Genomic DNA, 6,200 nt, shown 5'->3' with positions numbered 1-6,200 from the left:
GGGATTAGTCGTGGTGCGCGCAAGCTGGCCCGGACACCCACGTTAATCTAAAAAAAAAAGTCGAGGAAGCGATTCAAATTCATTTAATTTTTTATTTTATTTTTTAAAAAAAAAGTCAATAATTTTTAGTTGAAAAGCACCCCTTCTTAAGAAAACAAAAGTTGAGGAGGCGATTCAAATTCATTTAATTTTTTATTTTTATTTTTTAGAAAAAAAGTCAATAATTTTTAGTTGAAAAATCACCCCTTCTTAAAAAAACAAAAGTTGAGGAGCACTAACCATCTAGGTGGTGGCCAAGTGGTAAGGATTTGGGATCAAGGGATTTGTTCCCTCTGTGGTCTCATGTTCGAATCCTTGGTTGCTCATATGATGGCCACTGGAGGCTTACATGGTCGTTAACTTCAGGACTCGTGTCAATTTCATTTAATTTTTTATTTTATTTTTTAAAAAAAAAGTCAATAATTTTTAGTTGAAAAGCACCCCTTCTTAAGAAAACAAAAGTTGAGGAGCACCGGAAACAATGCTTGTCGAGTAATCTCTGTGGAGGTAAACTCACTCCATGAATCGGCTTTACGCATCCTCGATGTGAAAAATCCAGCAGAAATCTAGGCAATTTTGAATCATATAATTGAATCTACCGTATTGTTTGAATTATCAAACCATAATTTTTTTTTTGTAGATCTATGTAATCAAATTGTTGTTAAATGGGTTGTTTTCCCAGAAGTAATACATAAGAAATCACGGGACACGTGGATTAACTCTTGGTCATTCGATCAATCATGAAGAAAATTAGAGGCTATACAGAGTGTTGCATAGATAAATTATCTCACAAATTACTGCTTTAAATACATTGGTGTTATGTAAGGTGTCGTTTGATATCAATAAAATTCAAGCAAAAACATGCTTGATTGGACCGTTGTGTTTATTTTTATTTTCTTGTGAATATTGTAAAAATAATTAAAAATAAAAGTGCTTTTTTATTTTATTTTATATTCATGATTTTTATGTGAATGATATTATGTTACCAAAACTACCCCTTCTATACAATCATAACCATTAATCTACTGTTACCATAATTTCATAATCATGGCTACCATTATTATTATAGCAACATTATTCTTCACTCTATTGTCATCCCTTCTACTTTCGCTCTCTTTTTAAAAGAATATAGCATTTTTTTTATTCTAATCAAGCTAGCGATATCATAGATGAAATTTTTTGACAGATCTGCAGAAAAGGCTTACTTAGTTATTCGAAATAATAAAAAAGTTAAAATCACCAAGGACATCACTACTAACGAACGGGACACCATGACAGGACAGAGATTTTGATGGCATGAATTAGAGGAACCGAACGGGTTGAAGCTTTTTATAAGGATCCTCACGTATGAGGATATCCCAATAAGAAGTGTGCACCGAGACGATGAGGATGTGATTTTTTAGGATGAGTCGGATGCAGAGGAAGAGGATGGTCCCGCAATTAGGCTCTCAAGAGGAAGACTATCAGCTTCAGATAAAATACGGCTGCGCAAGCCTCGAGGAAAAACCCTATTTGTTAAAGTTCCGGGCATAAAGATAGGCTGAAGTTTTCAGTGGACAATTGGAATTGACGGAAGGATTTATCATGGCTGATTTGGGAAATGGCTAATACCTTGCCAAATTCAATATCATCTTATCTGGTGGTACATGGATGGTGGTCGAACACATCCTAAGTGTCCACTAAGTGTCCAATAATGGAGGTCGAATTTTGACCCGGAGGTGGAAAAGACTGAGCATAGTATGGGTGAGAACTCCAAACCTATTCATTGAGTATTACGATACACCAATCCTTTTTAAGATTGGAAATCACATCGGTCATCCTATCCGTGATTGGGAGTTTTGATGACGTTACATGTGCCAATTGGTGTGCTTCTCATTCCATCCACTTCTTTGCTTCTCCTTGCATAATTTCTCATTACTAGCTTTTTCCCTGCTGTGGGTTCTACCGGGTTTGATTCCTAAGACTGCTTTCCAGAATCTATTATACAGTGCCGGCCTATAAGTTGATAAAAACGTAACCAACTTCTTCGGTGCTGCAACTGCTCGTTAATGTGGATATTTTGGATGTTATGATCTAAGCCGTTTCCTGGGACTCTTTTTTTCATCCTCGAATCACAAAGAAAACCTACCAGCATCAAGTTGATAAAGTTCAGAGCAGGACAACTAGATGGAAAGTGGAAAATCTATCTTTTGCTAGTGGTTAACTCTGTGCCAATCAGTTCTTGCTTTTCTTCTTAATTATACCATGCAGAGGGTCAAGCTATTGGAGTGAGCTACTCTTTGTCAGCCGAACAATCTGGTGGAATTGGATTAAAGCATCTGGATTCTATGAGTGATGCTTTGTGTAAGAAATTGGGTTGGGGTTTTGATAAGCTAAGAGAATCTCTGGGTTCAATTTCCCGGTGGCAATTATTGGTTTGGTTATGAGTGTAATTCTTATTTGAATTGCAGAAGCAATGCTTTACATTCGTGGAGATTGGTCTGCAATATCTGGCCTCACGTTCTGAAGGGTGTTCGATGGTTATTGGCTATGGGAGTTATCCTAGATTTTGGTTGGATAGTTAGATTGATGGATTAAAAAACCCATTTGATTGATTTTCCTGATGATTGACGTAATTTGGAAGTGGGAACTCTGTCATGCCTGGATTTGAAAAGTTCCAAACATAATGTTAAAAAATTGTATGGGTGTGGGGATTGGTTGCTTAATCGGGACCTTTCTTTTGAACATGGCGTTCCTTATCTTGATTTCTCGCCTGCAGGAGTTGCTGATACTTTACATCATGGTGCTACTTGGGTTGCTATTCCCCGTTTCTTCTTCGTGATCCATTCTTTTTAGGCTCTTAGCCCTGCATCTATATATAAAAAACTTTCCTTCTCTGATTTTCTTTTCTTTTTTTGTCGGCCTGTAAGTCGAAGGTCTAAACTCTAAAGGCATACAGTAGCAGATGGGCAAAATTTAAGGGACAAACCATCAATGATACTAGCATATTATATTATAGGCGCGTGGGTTAATAACAATTGTTATTTCAAATATTAAAAAAATGAAGTGGAATTTTAAATGTTTTGTATCTGTGAAGCCAAACCAAGTAATTTTGAATGGGTAAAAAAAAAATAATTTAATAAGAAAATCTCACTCAATTTAAAATAAAAAAATATCATTATTTAATTTTTATACAATATAAAAAAATCACATTAATTTTTTTTTACAGCATGAAAAAAAAATTAACAGGAGAAAAAAAATTTAAAGAGGAAAAAAATAAAAATATCTTAATAGAAAAAAATTAGTTATTAGTGTATTAGACACTGCTTTATGATGCATTATTCATAGTACTATTACAAAAAATACTTTATTTGAAAATGAAAATATTGCAAATACTTTTTGTGCTTTAACTCAATTCAAGTATTTTCACATTTGAAAAAACATATTTTTGACTGTAGTTATTATAATATTACATAATAGTTATTTTTTAACATATATTTTTATATTATTACATTAAAATAATATAAAAATATCAAAAAAATATTAATTTAAATTAAAAAATTATTTTTAAAAATTATTTTTGAAATGAAAAAACAAACATACTTTAATAAGAAAATTCAATATAACTTCAAATAAAAAAAATTATCATCACTCAACTTTTATATAATATAGAAAAAGAGTCATCAATTTAATTCTCTTTATCATATGAAAAAAATTAAACAAAAAAATATATAAAAAAATTATAAAAAAAATATATGGCCGCCCAACTAAACTCAATAATATTGGATTTTGTTGCAAGCAATACCCAATAATATTTTTTATCTTAAAAAAAAAACAATATCTTTTCATTATACCATGATACTATAATACCATTCATCCTATAAATACTTTAGATCTATAATATAATTTGCAATACAATAAATTTATGTTTATAATACCTGTATAATGTTTTTTCCATGTATTTTAAAGTATGGAAGAATAGTATAATAGGTGAAATTGAAATGGGTATTTCGTAAATCAATCCAGCTGGTCTATAAAACTTCACAGCTAACCTTTGCGTCAAAAAGAAGGCCCTAAAATCTCGTAGATTGCCCGTACATGTATCTTTCAAGGAGTCACACAAAAGGCGCTTACAGCAGAAATTTTATTAACTCTGGTGCTTTTGGGCACCCAGAAAGCCCTCTGCCTCTAGAATTCCCGTGCCAATCTTCATCCACTAATATAGGGCTTCGAAACGCAAAATGACCAGCCCTCGTCTTTATGTTTCATTTTTCCGACGGAACGCACCTCTCGTGTGCTGGGCCCTCCAGATGAGCATCGGAATGCGTGAAGCTAGATAGCATCTCGGTTTCCCCTGCCTTTTTCGAGAAAGTCACAAAAACTGAGCCCCTCCACCTCAACATTTACCATATTTATCGCTTCAAGGTAAATTCTGGAGCTTATATACCGTGCGAGCGACCTCACCTGTTGTGTCGGAGTTCAAACTATTCCCCCCATGCTTTTAGACATGACAATAAGGAGCTGAATGGTCATGTCTGCTCATTTAAACGTTTTATCCTTGTCTTTTCTTTATCATATATTTATTCTGGGGGGCAGGGATGTAAATTTCAATTGAATGTTCAGTTGGGAAAGGATAATTCGTATGCCTAACCAGGAAAGGGTTGCTAGGTTCATATACAAGCAGAGCTTAACTAAGAGCACATAAAAAAAGTGCTTCGAAATCTGAACTGAGATAGATTTTAGCTTTTGATAAAGTAATACTGTGTATATATGCGTGATTGGAACCATTGAAAATTATTGCATCGGCAATTTAAGGTATCTTTGCATTGTTCAATTTTCAACGAATTTGTACCCTTTTTCTTTTTTTTTTCTTCTTTAATAAATACAAATTTGAATCCCAACTTCAGTCAACATTCTCGGGCTTCAAGAATACTATTAATAAAAAATATATAAACCTGGGTTTTTCATGTAACACTAGAATAGATGGTGGAGGTTATTTCTCGTTTTCCATTAAAAATATATATTGCGTTTTACACGGTCAAATGATTTATTTAACTCTAAAATCAACAAAATTTATAAGTATTGATAATGATTGTTTTATTTAAAAAAATTAAAATAGTAAAATTAATTATTTATTCTCATATAGAAAAAAAACTATAGCTATTGATCAAAAGCTTTTCTTATAATATTTTAAAAATACATTTTTATGCTAAAAACACAACAACTCATATTTTTAAATATATTTTTATACTTTCTGTTCTTTTTTAAAATTTCATAATGCTGAGTATCATTTTAAAGTTTTTAAATTTAATTTTTTTTTTAAAAAAAAATAAAAAATTATGGTCACTTGCTGATCATCAGCCAACACACAGGCCGACTTCCTCACCATTTAAGAAGCGCGTGCTTAAATATTGCATCAACTTAAAAACAGGGAATCTCGTACCACTCAACCACAGTATCCAGGAAAGGCACCCCAGTAAAGTCAAATAAGCTCGAATACCAAGACTCAGGTATATTCTCGTGTTGAAAGGCAACGCAAAAGTGATGAAAGGAGACAAGAAGAAGAGGGAGAGAGACATGAATGAAGTTTCAAGGATAAAGTGTCCAAAAACCTTTTACTCACTTTACGTTAGACCCAGCATTCCAGGTATTTCCTGTGTCAACTTAAATCTGTTTAATTGATTAGATTTTAAATTTATTTTTATAAAATTTATTAAAATTTTATAAATTTTAAGATTATTAAAAATCTATATAATTATTAATTTTAAAACTTATAAAATTAATTGAGATATATATAAGTTGACTCGGAAAATTAATTGAGATATATACAAGTTGACTCGAACATTCTCATTAATAAAAAAATAAAAAAATATGTTATGTTATGATAAATTGTCTAAAAATCATAACATGGTTTTAAAATTAATTACCTTTATATTTTTCATAACATTCTTTCATTTTAAAATCATAACATAAACAATATTATTAACATTATTAAAAGTGTGGTTGCAATTATTTTTCAATATATTTTTTATATTAAAATAATATTTTTTTTTTATTTTTAAAAAATATTTTTAAAATTATTGCATCAGAATGATATAAAATACATGAAAATTTTAATTTTTAACAAAATTTAATTTTTAATTTTTTAAAAAACATGGTTCCATGAAAATTCTCAAATGAAG

The sequence above is a fragment of the Populus euphratica genome, unplaced genomic scaffold, assembly GCF_000495115.2.
Source record: "Populus euphratica unplaced genomic scaffold, PopEup_1.0 scaffold1.1, whole genome shotgun sequence".
Classification (NCBI taxonomy): Eukaryota; Viridiplantae; Streptophyta; class Magnoliopsida; order Malpighiales; family Salicaceae; genus Populus; species Populus euphratica.
The sequence above is the reverse complement of the archived record's forward strand: the minus strand, read 5'-3'. Positions refer to the sequence as shown.